This window comes from Sphaeramia orbicularis, chromosome 21 (genome assembly GCF_902148855.1).
Source record: "Sphaeramia orbicularis chromosome 21, fSphaOr1.1, whole genome shotgun sequence".
NCBI lineage: Eukaryota > Metazoa > Chordata > Actinopteri > Kurtiformes > Apogonidae > Sphaeramia > Sphaeramia orbicularis.
Window position 1 is genome coordinate 34,236,677 of NC_043977.1, and position 20,002 is coordinate 34,256,678.

At 36.2% G+C, this 20,002-nt stretch overlaps 1 protein-coding gene across 1 annotated transcript in view; it reads right to left on the reverse strand.

Moving 5' to 3' along the window:
* The window catches only part of cckbrb (cholecystokinin B receptor b), a 40,991-nt gene that overhangs the window by 20,044 nt on the left and 945 nt on the right, over positions 1–20,002 (reverse strand). The gene's annotated exons all lie outside the window — the stretch shown is intronic.

Sequence of the window (20,002 nt, forward strand, 5' to 3'; positions counted from 1 at the left end):
AATTCACAACATACCGTTTCCACCACGGAAACAGCCAAGCTAGCATATATATTCCCCCAATAACGGTTCAGGCATATTCAACACGCTCCTAGGAACCTTTTTCAAGCACTTGTATCTCGTCGGATCAGTCAGTGACGGACCTTCGTCCAGCTAACTGAAGCAGAAACTCACAGTTACGGCCAGGGTTGTTCTTGTTAAAGAAAACTAAGGAAATGACAAAAACTAGAATTGAAAAAGCATTTTTGTTAACTGAAATAAATAAAAACTGTAGTTAAAAGAAAAAATGTTACCAGAAAAACTATTGTGTGTTTACAAAACTAACTAAAACATATGAAAATTATGGATAAAATTTCCTTTGTTTTTGTCTTTGTTAGTGTCGGATTGATACAAAATCGATTTATTTTGCTGGAGCAATTTTAGCTGGTGGGACCATACGACACTTCATGGTCCGTCACTTCTCATCACTTGTGGTTTAGAGTCGGCTTCTCGTCCTCACTCTACCTGGAAACATGGAGACTAAAGTTGGGAGAAAGCAGCAGAGTCCTGTATGGGATTTATGTGAATACTATGGTGAAGAAGATAAAAGATATGAAAAAACTAAGCATTTAGAAAAAAAAAAAACTAATAAAACTAGCAAACTTGCTTTAAAAACTAATTAAAACTAACTGAATTAGAGAAAAAAAAGTCAAAACTAAATAAAACTAAATTATAATGAAAAATCCAAAACTATTATAACCTTGGTTGCGACACTCATAAAAGGAGGCTATAAAGGTGGATCCGTTTTTGCATATAAATTAAGTTATGCCAAAATAAAAATACTCACTAGTTTACTGTGTGCTTCTACAGCATATATAATAAAACAGTCTATGTGTGATGAATATTTTTAAAGTTATTTGAATGTTTAGATTTTATTTGTAACATATTAGTGACATGCGGCTATAATGAAAAGGTGCTAGCTGATCAGTGCTATATTTAGGCTTCCTACATAGTCGATGTATGTGTGGAACACATTTCCTTTCATAGTCGACACATTGAATGCAAGCAAGCCTGGCAACACGTAAAAGACAATACATAGCTCACGCAATAGGGGATAGCTCTGAGTCAGGTACAGTCCAGGTGTCAGAGCGGGTTATATTCAGATCAAAATGGCTACTGAAGAAGACTGTATTCTGATGTCTGTTGCACCGGACATTTTAAGGGTAGGAATACCATGGTAACACGCCCAATTCACCAGAGAATAATCACATACACAGCCATCAGTAACATTGGACCGGAACTCACTGAGCCCATGTCACTTTTTATTTGTGAACATCCTGTTCTGACCCTTCAGTTTAAGAACACAAAGAACACAGAACAGGTTGTAATACATAACGATGGTGATTTTGAAATGGCAGTACAAAAAAACCATGCCAAATATAGATGGTGGTATGTCTGGCCTCTGAACTGCAGCAGAGACAGAATCAGGAAGGGGAATTCCAATCTCTTGTTCGGCCTATGCAAATCCTAGATGGGGAGAGGCATTTCCAATATTTCCGAATGTCTGTCTCCAACCTGCTGGCTCACTTTCTACCAGAGACTCCAGTGAATCACCGTGATCTTCTTCTGTAAATATAATGTGTTAAAGGAGTGATATTTTGCTTTTTTTAAATTGAATTATGCATTTTAAAACATTTCCCTGTGGTCTACATGAACTGTAAATGCTATGCTTGGGTCTGATTTCTTCATTAATTCAACCCTATTTTTGAGTAATGACACGAAAAAGGTCGTTTGGAGCGCTGGCCCTTTAAATGCACATGACCCCAGCCCCTTCCGGGCTGTTGACTGTGCTGCTCTGTCCTGTTCAGCCACTTAAGTTCATTAATACAACCAACAACTGATCATTTTTGGACATATTTTCAGTATGGATTACAACCGCTGCTGCTGACAAACAATTATGGCGTACTCGGAGAAATGTTCGTCGGAAGTCTTGACCTTATATGTGCAAATGTTGCAACGTAACTAGTTGTAAACGGAACAAATTAAGCAGGAATTGAAACAGGTTGTAGAAATCCACTCAATTTTTGCCAAAATTAATATAAAGATAGCTTTGTAGCACCTGGAAGGTTCAAATTCAAACTTTTTTGAACTATTAGGGTCCAAATACACAAATAAATGTACCCAAGACTAATAAAAGTGGGTTTAGCAAAATATGACCCCTTTAAATTAAACTACATCACTTCTGTATTGCCCCTGTCGGTGATGTATGGTATTGCACGCATCGCTGTATCACATATCAAAAAAATAGACAACACATTTTGATACGCAAGCACGCATCATGGCGGCCAATGCGTTTCGATGCTTTGCAGTGTGTTTGTGTCTGTGTGCCCTTGCATTGACTATGAAACAGCCCTTAGATGGCTTTCATCACACACACATTCTCTTTAGGACCTTTTTCACAGCAGATATTTTGATTGTAAGAAGGAGAAAATACAGTGCAACTGGCTGGTTCCCATTATGGTCTATCAATTTCAGTCTTTGGAGTTGTATACGCTGGTTTATTGGAATGGCTTCGTGGAGCAATAAATTCAACAGAACAATAATTACATTTTTCAGTAACACCTGTGTTCGCCTGCTTTTACAAGCCATAAACTCTGCTGTGGAAAAGATGTAGCATCATGTAGTCAGACTGATTTCATCACATGTAGAGACAAGACTCATACTGTATATCTGTCCAAGTAATCACACACACACACACACACACACACACACACACACTGTATTCATTCCAAGAATGTAATAAACCTTTGTTTCTGGGAAGTGAGCCTTATTTTTTCTAAAATACTTTCCATAATATCTGGGCAGAGGACCAGATTGTTCAAGAGAGGCCATTTTCACAGCAATTAAAAATATGAAACTGATTTTAAATAACGGTGTTTTCTTTATTCTGTTCCTTTGCTTAATACAGTGGTTCCCAACCTTTTTTGGCTCGTGACCCCATTTTAACATCACAAATTTCTGGAGACCCCAGACATTCAAAACAGAGACTTTTTTTTTTTTTTGCTAAAATTAATTTGTTTTTGATCATGTAATTGTTTGTTATACTATGTTGCAAAAAAAAAAAACATTAATTTTAGATGACATTTAGTCAATATAATGTATGTTATTATGGACAGAGACAGAAAGCCAGGTGTAGATTACTGCACAAAGGTAGAATTTGATTTTCCTTGGTCAGGATATGTACAGTCAGTCCAGCTTGGATTTACAAGGCTGACAATTAATACTGAACAAACAAGAACTCAAACTATGAATTGTGAAAGAGCTGTAGCATCTGAAACCGACCACAATGAACATTTGACAGATAAACAGTACCACAGTGCTTCAGTTTCAGCTTCACAGTTTGTCATGTCTTTAATGTATTGGGATTGTCTCTCTCAATTCACCATATATTTTTTATTAGGAAGTTTTTATTTTTATTTTTATCAATTACTAGAAATTTCAGGTGACCCCATTTGAATTCCAGGTGACCCCACGTGGGGTCCCAACCCCAAGGTTGAAAAACACTGGCTTAATATATAATATATTTAATAGTATGTGGCATCTTTCTAGTAGGGTTGTTTTTGCTGTGCTTCTATTCTTCTCTGAAACTGGTGTGACGGCTCCACACCTTTTGGGCGCTAGGGGGACTGTCAGTTTCTTTTCCAGGTGGAGACGTCCTGATTAGTCGCACCTGTGATGGGTGTGACACGCCTACTTAAGCTGTTCGACATGGAAGCTCTCTCTCTCTCTTTTGGGTATGCTCTCTGCCTGGTCTGATCTGCTCGGCTCTGGTCTGGTCTGGTCTCTCGGGTCTGCTCTCTGTCTGGTCTGGCCTGTGTCTGCCCTGGTCCACATGCTCCTCTCAGCTGGCGTTTTTGTTGCACATTGTATTTTGGTTATTGTTAGTTTGATTCAATAAATCACTGTTACATTTTTACGACCTCGTTCATCTCCGTTTTTGTCCAACCTCACAGCCAGGTTGTGACACTGGGTTCATTTTGGTATCTGGCACTTTGCCAGCTTTTTTTAGACTCAATAATACAAGAAAAATTTAGACGTATTTCCCCCCAGGATGCACCTGATGATGACCTCAGATAAATGCAAAAAAAAAGATACTCTTGCTCTGAGCCATCCCAAAATTAATGATTTTTTTTTGTTTTTTTTAATAAAATATTGGGACCAAAAATAGGACCAAAATTGGGACAAGAAAACCTACCTAGGTGTCAGTGCATTTTGTCTGGAAAACATGGCTTAAAATGGTCTTATATATCACTATGAATAAAGACACTGTGTTAAATTGGACAATCCTAGTGGTTTTTCTAATCCAGACATGCAGGTTTTTTATGAACTGGCAGTCTCATTACAGGTTTTGTATGTAACCCATCGTGTCCACTGGTGTTACATGCGGAACCTGCCTATTTAAACACAAATAAATCACGAGTAATTTTGCCACAGCGGTCATTTTTGTGAAACACTCTCCCTTGCATAATTAGTTTGATTCCCAAAATGTACCTGTGAGAGAATAAAAAGATATTCAAAGAAATAGTACTGTGTAATTTTCATGTCATTTTTACAGTGTTACATACAGATTTTTATATAAAAATAATATAAAATGTGCTTTATCTGAAAAATAGTTTCTCTTTTATCTCAGTAAATATTAACTTTTAAAATATACCCAAAGTGCTTCCAAACTTGCTTCATAACATTAGTCTACATCTGATTTGAATTTTTAGCCACTGTCCTGTTTCATAGAAGCACCCAATTACAGAACTGACAGCATGACAGAAAAAGGTTAATGTAAAAAATCTTATCAATCATGTGGAGCCAATACCTGCAAAGTAACCAATGTCAGTCACTGTATTGCTAACATTAATACATGCCAAAATCAAGACAGCTTCTTCCAAAAGTACAGGCTGGTGATTGGATTCTTTATGTGCTCTCAGCCATTAGCAGCTCCAGTGGATCATATCTTGTAAATTCCATGTTATCTGCTTTTGCTGTTATCAAACTCACCCTTTTGCTCAAGCGCATCAAGGGAGCCTACTATGTTGGGGATTAGAGGCACCCACGTCTACTGCATTATTTTATAGCATAAATGTATCCTTTGCATTTAACTGAATCTTATTTTTGCGGAAGTGAAGGCAAACGCAGAACTTGTAAATTACTTTGGGTTAAAAATGTCAAATACACCTTGTGCATAGTGTCTATAATGGTGCACTCTAAATTCTCTTTTCATTCAGTGCTCTGTCCTTCCAATCATACAACTTTCAGGCATCCCCCATTGATCTTTACCCTTTTCCATCTCAGAAGTCTTTTGAGGTTTGTCTTAACTGCTTTATTTCCACGTCCATTTGAGCTTCCAAAAAAGGCAGCAACAAAGTCAGAAACAGAGGTGGGACTCACATGAATACCAGTTTAGACCATCAAAATTTTCTGACAAGTAGAGAGGATATAATTAAAACGTCATTAAAGGGTGACATTTTGAAGCCTGAGTCCTGTGTCAATTATTACCTTCAGATATATTCGGAATATTTTTATCACAGAATAAAAGGACAGAACGTGGAAAACAGCTGTTAGAGTCAGTGCTTGTTTTGTCCAGTCTGGTCTTTTCTGTTTAGAACATATTAAAACTGGTCACTTAAACAGACTATGTGACAGTATTGCACATTAATGCTAGAGGCCACCTCCAATAAAAAGGGAAAAACAAGTTACTACTGACATATGGCGGTCTGTGTGGACACCATCCCACTGTGTAGATATAATTAACTCAATTCTAAGGTAATGAAAATGCAATGGTCCTTACTGTCATGTAATTATGCACTAATGAAAACCTAATTAGGAATGCTAGATTGTTGTGTAATATTTTCCTCATGTTGCAGAGCTTTCCTCTAGATCCTCCAGTTTTTAATGTCAGTAAAAACACACATTTTAGGTCAATTATTATATCTTTGTCTTTGTCCAAGGTACCAGTTTAGGTTAGAAGTTGATACCTGAGAGACCTTCTGAGACTGAACCTCCCTTTGGGACCATTAAGTGAACAAATGTATTTAAACTAGGGCTGTCAAAATTAAGGCATTAATGCGGATTAATCCATCATTATGATTAATCTGACTACAAATTTTAAGGCAATTAACCCATCTGCAGCACAGAATGTCTCTCAACGTCTCTGGCAATGCATTTGGGGCAGTTTGTCCAAGTAGAGTTACGGTCACGCATCATCAAATGGGCAGTTGATCTGGTAGTGACAGGCTGCAGAACCAACCCATAAAGATGGAAGACACTAAACAACACGTTGGTTCTCTGGATGGAAATATGAGGACAGAAAAAACCAAGACAGAACAATTGTTTCAAGCTGTTTTGTTGAAACTGTTGAAGGTGTTTAATAAACACATTAAATGCATATATATATATATATATATATATATATATATATATATATATATATATATATATATATATATATATATATATATATACATATATATATATATATATATATATATATATATATATATGTATGTATGTATATATATATATATATATATATATATACATACACACACACATATATACACACACACACACACATATATATATATATATATATATATATATATATATATATATATATATATATATATATATATATATATATATATTCCCTTCTTTCTTGAGTCTGTTTGCTCATGCAAAATGAAACGTGATTAATATAGATTAAAAATTAATTATATTTAATCGTGATTAATTTAAATTAATTCACAGCAACCCTGTGATTAATCTGATTAAAAACTGTAATCGTTTGACAGCTCTAATTTAAACACAAAGTTTACTCGTCTTACATTTACCTTAAATTTTACAGACTATGGTAAATGGATTTTACGCAGTGCTTTTCCTCTGTACTGGTACAGTTGTCCATTCACACACCAGTGGCACAGCCTGAGCAACTTGCAGTTCAGAGTCTTTCCGAAGGATAATTTGACATTTGGACGGTAACAGGGAATTAAACCGCCAGTCTTTCTCTTTGATGACAAATCACTCTATTATAATGCCAATATTATTTTTGCAACACATTTTTTATTTAGTAGAGAAAAACAAAATATAATACCCATATCCCATATTAACTTGCTTTTGTCATGTTTATTTAAATCCGAGTCTAATTCCTGTTGTCTTCAGTAATCCACCTGGGATGTGTTTATGGTTTACAGCCTTTAGCTACAAAGCTGCAAATGTCTGGATACTGCAACACAGAGACTGGCAGAAAGAAAAACACCAAAGACAGGATCTTTTTTGGCAAAGCATGTGCTTCACATATTAAAAATGGAAGTTCTGAAAGAATAAATCTAGAAAAAGTCAGCCAACACACTTTAACGATTTGCTTGCTCTAACCTTGAATCTATGACTTTAAAGCATTACTACAAGCTACCAGAAAGCCAGGTAGGACTGCAAATACACATCTGTGTTTTGACAAGTTAAGAATGAAGATCATTAGATAATTTCTGAATCATTTGCACAGTTAGTTATCCACACTTTTTATTTTTCCCCACCTAGACTGACTATCATAATGCACTTAATGCTCTGTTCAACAAATCCACCTGATGCAGAATTCTGCAGCTCAAAAGTTAACAGGGCCCAAAATTTAACACATTAATTCTGCACTAACGAACTTATGCTACAGAGGAAGTCCATTCTGAGTTGCTGTAGAAACATGGTGGTGCCATATGATTGATTCTGTGAAAACTTGAACCACACTGTCATGATTGTCATTCTAGTTTGGTTTGGTTGGTCTCCTGTTCCCTCTCCTGTCCTGCAGTGATTGACCAGTTAATGGCACACACCAGGAGCTGATCTGCAATCAAGCCCTCCACCTGCTTATGAGCACTGCAGCTCCTGTGTTATATGCCAGAACGTCTTTGTTCCCATGCTGGTAAGGTGGCCGGTCTCTCATTTTGGTGTACTTTGTATTATGGTTTCCTGGTGCTTGAGTCTTTTTGTTAATTTAGTCTGTGTCTGAGTTCAGACTGTTGTATGTTTCTACCCTCAGTTTCCATCTTGCGTTTCTTTCCCTGTGTGTGTTTTTGAACATCACATTCTGCTGTGTTTCAGGTCCGGTCCCCTTGGTTCAGTTCGTGTCTATCTCCCGGTTCGGTGACACCTTTGGTTCTCCTTTGTCAGAGTTTTTCTTCAGTATGTTTTATGGACAAATAAATGTTTAATTGCATTCATGCTCGACCGAGTCCGTCTGTTGTTCACCACATGCACTTGGGTTCCACTCGTCTCAGATTCTGACACACGTTCTCTCTCTCTCTCTATCTATCTATCTATAAAAATTTATTGTAAGGAAATGAAAATGCAACAATTCATGCTTTCATGTTATTATACACAAATGAAAACATAGTTATGATTATCATTCCATTTCTGTAAATAGAGCCTCCTACATCCCTGTAAACTGTACACACTGAGCACACAAATCTTCTCTTTAAAGCTTTTACAGGAAAGCATGAATTCTTAAATATGTAATTGTTGGTTTCATCTGTGGTGTTTCCACAGTGAGGACCTTATAACATTGTTATACTGTAATGATAATTATAATTATAATTACTATTATTATTACCTCTGCCAGGAGTTATTGTGATCACTTTGCTTTGTGTATTTGCATGCGTGTTTGTTTGTTAGCAAGACAACGCAAAAAGTTAAGGATGGATTTTCATGAAATTTTCAGGAAATGTTGATACTGGCACAAGGGAGAAATGGTTAAATTTTGGTGGTGATGAGGGGGGGATCTGTCTTGGTGGAGGTCTGCGCTCTGAGTGCTTTTCTTGTTGTTATTATTATTATTATTAGTAGTAGTAGTAGTAGTAGCAGCAGTAGCAGTAGTAGGGCTCAGCTAAGTCAGTAAAAGTTGCTGTCAGTCTTGCTCATTCGTCTGTACAAACACACACACACAGTTTCATTCAATCTAATGACATGTGGCTTGACCATCTGTCTCACACCAATGTAAATAAAAAGCTGTAACCTCTAACATGGCCACCACAGTTCTGCTCAAAGAAAGATCACAACACTAAAATTGTTTCATTTTGTGCTTGTGGGCATTATGAAATCATGCAGACAGATGATTGGTTAGAGAGATGAGCTAACGAATTCTGTTTTATTACCATCTATCCTCCAACTAATGAAATATGTTACACTGGCTTCCGCCTAATCGAAGCCAATTAGGTTTTCTGTGCGTTCGCTGGCTGTGCAGAAGCACTGATAACTCCCAAAGCACGTTTACCATTTCCTTTAGGCCAGTATTTTTAATAGCTGCTCCTGCATACAATGCTAGAGCAAAGGCATTCAAATTAATCACTTTCCTCTGGAATGTTACACCTGCATTACACTGGGCAATGTGTGGAACAAACTCATATTTCTGTGCAGCAACAACAATAAACTGCTGCATTTTCTGTAACATTGCCGTATTGGAATTGTTCACTGATGCATGATACGACCTTCAAAGAGACTGACATTAATAATGTTGGGATATTGCCAAGGGTTGGCCAGAATGTTTTCCTTTAGTCAAAGCTGTGCTGTTAGAGACATAAGACAGGCCTGCACTTGCTCATGCCTTTATAGTGTTACACAACTTGATGCAGTTCATGTAGGAGTTCTTGTTCTTAAATGTTTCTTACAGAGGCAAACTAATTTCACTGTCACGCATTTAAAAGGGTCACTTTACACAAGTCTATTAAATTAAAAGTAGTTGTACAGAAGTGTAAAATTTAGACAGTACCTGTATTTGCATATGTTGAGTATTCATATCTGTATCAAATGCAGATGTCTTAAGTCTACGGTGTCATCAACAAAATGTTGACACAAATCATCAGTTCAGATCATTTTCAGTGACTAACGACTGACTAAAGAAAAGAAAGAGAATAAAGGGATATTGCTTTTAGTTCTTTGGACAAAAATCATCATATGTTGTTTAACAAAAACTTTGTATCTTATTGATAAAAGAAATACAAAATAGGGCAGGATAATGCCTCTGTTTTCACTGCTGTCAACTGTTTCAGATGTTGGTTTGTAATAAATCCATCACTGTTCAGCTCTTATTGGAGTATCACCAGGGAGAGAGTATATATGGCACATCATTTTCTGAAATTTGATGTATATCCTCAAAGGATTGACTAGTTTAAACTTCAGAAAATCCTTTTTTAAGACTCAGTAATCTCTGCATTTTATGTTTAAAATGCTGGGTTATTTATCCCCAGAATTGTACAGTTGGGCTTTTCAGGGTAATGAAAACAACCCTCACTAGTTTCTTTACTGCTGCAATTGTTCTGTGAAAAAGAGTTAAATCTGGTCTTCTCCACTAAAAGATTCCAAGAGATATAGACTATTGGCAATAAAGCTGGAAAAATGTTGTTTCCAGACACATTCTTCTATTTAATCCTACTTTTACACATCAATAATCACCTTTGACCAAATGCAAAAATTACATACCGTGTCCCAGTTACACTTCATCTATGCAGAGGTAAAAATATTTTAATCCAACTTCATGGACAACAGTGTAATATATGAGACTGTACTGACATTACATTAGAATAACTGCTTCATTAACCAATAAAAGCTCAGACAGCAAAGAAAAATTACCACCACCATTAGCCTAAATACATATATCCTTTACTCATTATTATTGAAGTCTATTATTAGTAGCATAATGTTCATCATTCAGATGGTCATATTTCACACAGATCAGTATCTTTAACTGTTTGGTTATCATTATCTTTTGGTTGGTCTGAAATGCTCATATGCAAGAGAGAATAGTCTTTTTTTTTACATGACCGATAAGAATCCATCCATCCATCCATCCATCTATTTTCTTCTGCTTATCCGGGGCTGGGTCGCAAAGACAACACTTTAAGCAAGGATGCCTACACTTCCCTCTCCCCAATCTGACTTAAGTTTATTGGCTTTAAACACAATGAATGTCCTGAGTTATGATATGTTGACATTGCACTAGTGTTTGGTTTATGGAAGGTGTCTTTAGTTTTCCACTGTGACCTGAATTGCACTGAACATGTTGGGAAACTGGTGTCCTGTACGTCTTTACTACTACAAGTTTGCATACCATGACAGACTGTGCATAGGATGGTCTTGGATGTTTCAACATGACAATGACCCAAAACACAAGGCCAAGTCCACCTGTCATTGGCTACAGCAGAAAAAAAGTGAAGGTGAAGGAGTGTCCATCTCAGTCTCCTGACCTCAGTATCATTGAACCACTTTGGGGAGGTCTCACACATACAGTTCATGCAAGAAAACCCAAAATCTTAAAGGAACTGAAGGTGTTTTCCCAAGAAGAATGGACAGCTTTACCATCTGAGAAAATAAAGTGCCTCATCCACAACGACCACAAAAGACTTCAAGGTGTCATTAATGCAAAGGAGCCAATACAGAAGATTAAGAACTAGGGTTTGTAAACTTTAGATCAGGGTCATTTGGATAGTTTCTGTTGTCGGTAGGATTTAAAAAGAACAAACACATTAGTTTAATAGTAAATAGATTCACCCAACCACATGCCACAAGTGAAAGAAAAGTTTTTGTATTATCATTCATATTCTCTGAAAAATGGCCAAAGAATCATCATTTTATTTATTTATTTTTTAATGATATAATACAATAAACTTTATGTAGAGTGGGAAGAAAATATAAAGGTGAACAAAAGGCAAAGAGAAACCACAAATTTAAACAGACCACTGCAGAATATTGAAGGCAACAAGCCAACAAAAAAAAGTCACACAATGTACAACTATGTCATTATGGCTCCTCAAAAACAGTCAATGTATGTCTGAAATGGAGTAGGAAGAAACCAAGCATATATTATCCTAACTCAATTTTACATAACTAATATATACAGTCCATAAATAAAGAACAGGTCAGCACTAAGTTATTAGAGAAGAGCTCAAGTTATAATAGGCCATAGAAGACAGAACAGCACAAAATAGTACAGCTGTATTTCCTTCTTCAAACACTTCCATTGCCATTCTGGGTTAAACTGCTGTTTCTCATCCTTATTAGATTACATTATAAGGAGTTTGCAAAAGAATAATAAATTCTGCTAGGATATGTAAACTTATGAGCGCAACTGTATGAATAGATCCGCATTTTCATACTTTTCTACCATTCCCAGACTAATTCTGACGTGAGGATTAGTGTGGCTCCTTTCATTCTTGTTCATTTTTCACTCCCAAAGGGCTCAGACCAAACTGTCTCTGAACCTACAGCCAGTCAGAGTAACAGTCACAGGTGGCAGCCCATCATCGTATCAAACCACATCTGACCACCCACCCCACATCAGATAAATGGTTGGGAGTGGCTCTATCCTATCTAAGCTCAGTGGAAATCAGTTTGAATGGGACCAGTGCCAGACTGATCTGCCTGAGCAAATGAACATTTGACCACAGGCAGATGTGTCTGGTTTCCAGGCTAGACATTTCCCATCTAAACTGCCAAGTGCAGTTAATTTACAAAAGACAAAAATATATTTAGTCATTGATCCAGAAGTTTGAACTTTGCTGCCACCATTTTTTTTTTCTAAAGTGTGTGTTGAGTGTCAGAACAGAAATAGGATTCTTTCAGAGTAAAAGTCCCACAAGCTTAGATATTTTTCTCAAAGGTTTCTGAAATTAAAGGTCCAGTACTTGGGGTGGGGGTGGGGGGCAGTTGGATAGGAACTGGATACAATAGTTTAATGTTTAAGTGGTATGTTTCTTGTTATATATTTGAAAATTGAAAATAAAAAAAGACTTAAAAAAAAAAAAAAAAAAAAAAAAGATTTCTAAAATTAGGCAGTGACTACACAAACACAAGTATGGGATACTTTAAAGGGGTCATATTTTGCTAAACCCACTTTTATTAGTCTTTGGTACATTTATTTGTGTATTTGGACCCTAATAGTTCAAAAAGTTTGAATTTGAACCCTCCAGGTGCTGCAAAGCTATCTTTATATTAATTTTGGCAAAAATCAAATAGATTTCTACATCCCGTTTTAATTCCTCCTTAATTTGTTGCATCTATAACTAGTTACATCATGACATTTGCACATATAAGGTCAAAACCTCCCACGAACATTTCTCCGAGTACGCCTAATTGTTCGTCAGCAGCAGTGGTTGTAGTCCATACTGAAAATATGTCCAAACTTTGAGTCAATTACTTAAAATGTTCAGTTGTTTGTTGAACAGGACAGAGCAGCACAACCAACAACCTGGAGGGGGTGGGGCGTGAAGTGGCTCATTTGCATTTAAAGGGCCAGCACTCATAACGACCTTTCTGGTGTCATTACTCAGAAATAGGGTTGAAGATGGACCTGTGGAGTTGAATTAATGAAGAATTCAGACCCAAGCATAGCGTTTACAGTTTATGTAGACCACAGGGAAATGTTTTACAATGCATAATTCTTTTTTTTTCTTAAAAAGCAAAATATCACTCCATTAAATAACTGACAATAGCATGTATATTCAAGTCGGTATGAACAGCCTAAGTGCTGGCTTAGTCTCCACCTTCCAATACCACCTCACAAGACAGGAACAAAACTAGGGACAACTCGAACTTTAAAAGCAAAGTTGTTATTTGCTGAATTACTTAATGACATCATGTGATTACAATACAAATCTACACTGAATCTACTACTTAAAAATTAAATCTGTCCAAAAAACCAACACTGGTGATACGGTGATGTTTTTGTTTGCCCTCAGCTCAGCAATTATTTAGAGTAGTGTTTTCAGTTTGAAGAGACAAATGACGGAAGGGAAGTCTGCAACATTAGAGGTGTGTGTGTGTGTGAGTGCACTGCCCATCAACCATGTCTGACCATTAGCTCTGGCACACAGTCTGTTGTTTACCGACCACAGGCACTGTGAGCAGGTCAGCATGGGATAGAACAACTTTGTTGCAAAGACTTCCTGCCTGTAATTGTCTGAAATGATTGAAGAGATATACCATTTACTGCTTTCATTTGCATGTCATTTACATTTATATCTATCTAATTAACTGTGCATATTTTTTCCCACAATATAGGCTATTGTATTTTTGTTTGTTTGAGTCTGTGCATTTTACCCTTTTACAAATAATAGTAATTGAAATATATGAATCCTTTGTCACCGTTTATGTAATATCACCTCCATTGCATCATTCCTATTATGGTACCATCAGTAAGGTGTCCTCATGCCTAGAGAACAGAATAGGTGTTTTCCAAAAATACAAATACATGTATGTATGCATGATATTTAGATTGTTATTAAAATATCGATCATAACAGTTGCTTCAAGATGTGACAGGCATGGTTAGTTTTAGGCACAATAACAATGGTTAAGGGTAGGAAAATATTTGGGGAAATGAGTAAACATAAGGTACATGACTGGTGCAGGACAATCTCACAATTTTAGATTATGATCGATCTTAACTCATAATATGATCTACTTTTCAGACTGATTGTACAGATCATGCCATTAAAAAATCAACTGTACTGTCAAAATATTCCTGCTAACCTAACATTCTATTGAAATTACATGTTAACCAGTGGGAATTATGGTATTTTACAGAGACCTTTGCACTGTGCATTAATGTAGTGAGTTTATTACCCCACTCCCCGAAGGAGGGGCGAGTGGTATTGTTTTTGTTTCAAGTCTGTTTGTTTGTTTGTTTGTTAACACTCTAGCAGCAAAACTATTGGTTGAATTCATACCAAATTTGGTTTGTCAATTGCCAGAGACTCAGAAGAGATCTCATTACATTTTTGGAACAGTAGGTCAAAGTTCAAATTTTTTATGAATTTTTAAAATCTTTTTTTTCCCCCATTCACTCATAATTGGCAAAATTTCAAACGTCTGTAGCAGCATAACTATTGGTTGAATTCATACCAAATTGGGTTTATAGATTGCCAGCGAGGCAGAATGGATGTGGTACAGTTTGGGAAAGGTAGGTCAAAGTTCAAATTTCATATGAATTTTTTTAAATTGTTCTTCTTCTCCCATTTACTTATAATGGGCGAAATGTCAAATGTCTACAAAAACATCAATTTTGTTTTGATTTTCTTCAAACTTGGCACTTATATAGAGGCAATTGATGTAGACATAATGGCATCAGCTGGATCGATGCCAAAATAAGCTACAATACATGTGAGGGGTGGGGTTTGTTGTGCCTGGCACCACTTTTTTCAATTTGTTTATAGCGATACTTCAGCCTCTGCCAATATAAAGTTGTTAGGATTTAGAATGTGTGTTGAACATATTGTTTTGCCCCTGCTGAGAAAAAAAATGAAGAATTACCATAGCCTGTGAACTTCTCTGATGTGCAGTGAGTCTGATTTACACAGAGGATTGTGAAATATGCCAGAGTGCAAAAACATTTTTTGATTCATTATAAAACTCTGACAGGTTAACTCAGTTTTCCACAGTCTACATGATTAATGGTAGTGCTGCAGCTGTATGTACATGAAAACTGTTGCTTGCATTTACTTCATCTTGACATGAGACAAAAAATATAATTAATATTCGAAAATAATACAAAATGCAGAAATTCTTGACAGATAGCAACAATAAAATGCTGTCACACACAGCCTAAACCTCCAGAAACCAGAGAAAACAAAAGCAATGCTTGTTATAGTTTGACTGAAATGTTCTTACATTTTATGAAAAGTGAAAAAAATGGTGATATAGATTATGTGAATTAACACAGCATTTCCCCTACAATTGAAGCAGGAAATGAACACTCATCCCCTGTGTTTGAAGTTCATAGTCCTGCCATATATGTTCCAAGCCGACTCTTCTAAGGCTTGTCCCTATTTAATGTCATCTTCATCTTTATTACCCCGCCCCCCGGAGGGTTTCTTGTTTGTTTCTTTGTTAACACTCTAGCAGCAAAACTATAGGTTGAATTCCTATCAAATTGGGTTTATAGATTGCCAGTGACTCAGAATAGATCTCATTACATTTTGGGAAAGGTATGTCAAAGTTACGATTTTTAATGAATTTTTTAAATCTTTTTTTTTTTCCATTTACTTATAATTGGCGAAATTTCAAATGTCTATAGCAGCAAAACTATTGGATGAATCCATACCAAATTTGGTTTATAGATTACCAGTGACCCAGAATAGATGTCATTACATTTTGGGAAAAGTAGGACAAAGTTACATTTTTTATGAATTTTTTAAATCTTGTTTTTTTCCCCGATTTACTTATAATGGGTGAAATTTCACATGTCTATAGCAGCAAAACTATTTGTTGAATTCATACCAAATTGAAATTATAGATTGCCAGTGACCCAGAATGGATCTCATTACATTTTGGAAACAGTAGGTCAAAGTTGAAATTTTTTATGAATTTTTAAAATCTTCCCATTTACTTATAATGGGCGAAAAATGTGCTAGTGTGTGTGTTTGTGTGTGTGTGTGGGGGGGGTTGTTGTGCCTGGAACCAGTTGTTCCTATATTTATTCCAATCACAGCAAGTGTTCATCAAATGGCTGTGACGTACGTAAACATGGACATAAACATGGACACGTATTGACATATTTGTGGCAAGGCCGACCTGGTTATCAGATGTAATAACCTTGTCAGCAGATCCCCTGTTTAATATTAAATGAAAACAAATAAAAAGTTAAAGCTGCTGGATTCAGAATCTGAAAACACACTTCTTCATTCTGCAGCTCTCTCTCCTCTCGGTCCAGAGGACTAAAACATAAATATAGATGACCAAACAAACCATTACATCTTGAGCCGTGGAGTCAAGCATTAGAGTCACGTATGGCTGAACCTCATCAGTGATCGATAATTACAGCAGTCACTCTCATATTTAACCCCTTACCTGCCTGGAAAAAGAGATTAATACATAGGTTTATACAGTGATCTTCTACAAAGTGAAAACAGAATCCACAGAAATGGGTAGACCAATTGAATTACAGTATTGCTGGAGTGGAAGGTAATTGTTTTTCTGTATTTGTAGAAGCTACCATTACACTCTCAGTATTATGGCAGATTATTTAACAATGAAGGTTTTGTTCCCTTTCATGAATAGAGTGATAATTGACTTTTTCATTCTGTAATAATAGTAACATGTAATACAGTAACTATGCATTTCTGTTTTTTTCTCTATTTCTATTATACATGCATCCTGTGTCACCTTTTATCCCTTTTGGCCTGCATGCTGCAGCACCTATGGACGAAAACCCAGCTCTGCTCCTGTAAAACTGATATATGGGTAAATGTCAAAGCTAGTAGCTAATCCAGCATGGTAAATGTCATCTAAGCTCTGTCACTAAGCCTATACTGCACCCCAGAACAGTTGATGGAGGTGCTGAATGACGCCGCTTCCTGATGACTGACAGAATACAAGACGCCATCCGCACAACCCCTGGTCGCAGCAGTCAGAATACAAAACAACCTGATGGTAGCTTGGCACAAAGTGAAGGCATGTATTAAACACCTCAGCTCTCAATGGGCGGAGTGAGATGAGAGGCTGTGAGCGATGGAGGTAGTGAAAAACAAACAGGAGAGGTGGGCCGCAGAGAGTTTCCAGGGGAAATGAGAAGCACAGGCAGGTTTCTTTTCTCTTTTTTTTGGGTCTAAATTCCTTTTGTTATGAACGGAGTACCGGCTGAAAAGGGATTAGTTGCAGTTGGTTCCTGGCAGTGACTGATAACCCTCCTTTGTTTTTGTCATCATCAGCTACAAATTAATGACCTCCTGCTGTTATACACTGCAAATGCTGTTCTAGATGCCATATTACCATCTTATTAACTCCACAAATACACTCATTCACCTGTGTCCATGTGTGACAGCCATTGTTTCAAACCACAGAAAAACAAGGTGGATACAATGTGAAATCAGTGATGTGTTTTCTTTAATGCCAACATGCTTTATATTGCTTTGAGATGCATTTCCTCCCGTTTGTTGACTGTGTGAGGTGCAAATTTGAGGTGAAACCCCGTGGCAGCATGTGAACAGTGAATCACTGTGAGGTGAAATTTCAATACCTCACAGAAGACATTTTCTACCATTAACCCATAAAGACCCAGTGTTACTTTTGTGGCAGTTCCAAACTACGTTTTTCTCTATAGTTAACTTTTCTTAAGTGATTTATCACAATTTATGATGACAGAAACCAAATTATTTAATAATAAGTATCAGTCATATTATAGTATATAGTATAGATATGATTAGACTAGTAAGGTTTTTATTGTTACTAATTATATAAGGAGAAGGGGTGGGAGTTAATAACTTGTACTTCTTCTCACTCCTTTTCAAATATGTATTATATGTCTTATGTCTTATACACCAATTAATCAATAATCCTGTGTATTTTGTGTTTTTTCAGTCAACATCATGTATTTTCCTATATTTTATGTACTGATCATATAGATGTTCATAAAATCTGAGATTAAAAACAGAAGAAAACTGAAGAAAAAGTGACTTTTTCATCCAAATATATCATCAATTGAACAGAAACCCAGTGTATCCATCCACTGTCATTGATCCAACTCCATGGGTTTCACTGGTGAATCAATGTTGTGGAATATGACGGTGTTTCTTTTTCACTAGAGAGCCTCTGAACGTCCAAATGGGTCATATCTGGTGATCATGAAAAGATGACAAACTGCATTTTACAACAATTGTTTACATGTAATGGTAGGATTTGTGGTTCAGACGTTATTACCCCTTTTAGATCAGTAGATGGTTTTGGTCATCAGTAGCTGTTTGGGGGTTAAACAAAAATGTGATCTCCACTGATTGGAGACAAGTATTTAGTACTTCTGATAAATGACCTTTCCTCTCCCTGCCTCATTTCATTCAGTAGAATTTAAGAAAACCATAGCATATCATTTGACATTTCTGGTGAGGAGAAAAATGATTGCAAAATAAGAGTATCGCAGTGACAAGTCAGTCTGATCCATAAATACAATGTGGCAGAGTGATGGACAGAGACAAGAGGCAGGACCACTGGAGATGGACTCATTTTATGAAGTGATGGACTGAGAAATGACTGTGACAGGAAGGTCAGAGATTCTCATTTTGTCTTTTTCAATACAGGGCGGGTGTGCCTATTATTAGATAAACCAGGAATACAAAGGATAGCCATGAAAAGTCTTAATGGAAAAAAGGTGAGAATCCTGAGTGGCACCATGAGTGTAAATGAAATATGACAGCATAAAAATAGATTGAGCTGCAATTTAGTATTAACATACTCCACTGCTGCGTTTTACATACACCATGTATTATAAACAGTGGTGATCTACAGTTTATCATCACATAATATCCAGTTTATCTGTTTTGTTTTTCATTATAATGGTTAAACTCACTATAGCTTATAAGGAAAATGACAAGTTAACCCTTTCACGCATAGTGGTCACTATAGTGGACAGCTATTCTACAGCTGTTCTCTTGTATATTCATGGGTTTTGTTGTTTTAGTTCCATATCAGCCAACACAGTGGACTCTTACGCATCATCTCAAACACTGCAATTCATACAATTATAACTTCGCTGCTTTTGATAAACCTGAAATGCAGTAACATGTTTTAGTGTAAATCAATTGCTAGTTGTTATTAGACTGTAATTAACAGTTTTCTGAAACAAATTTTTTTTTTTTTTTTGCATATCCTCCTGAGACCCAGCAATGAATTTTGTCCTCTATAGGGGACAAAAATTTGACAGTTTAACTAAAATATTGTCCATTGCAAAGAACATTCCATTAAAAAAAAAAAATCAATAAATAAAAAAAGATGATTTTAAAAATGTATCTGAAAAAACTGCTGCATTATGCAGTTTCCAAACAAGACAATTCTTTAGTGTAAAAAAGCTAAAATTGTCAATTTCCTGGGTCTCAGAAAGATATTATCTTCATGAAATGAGTAATAACTAATATTTGAGTATGACAAAATGTGAGAAAATATCAGATTAGCGGCATTAAAAATCTTTTCATGTCATAGTTTTCACACAGTATATCACTTTCTGATGA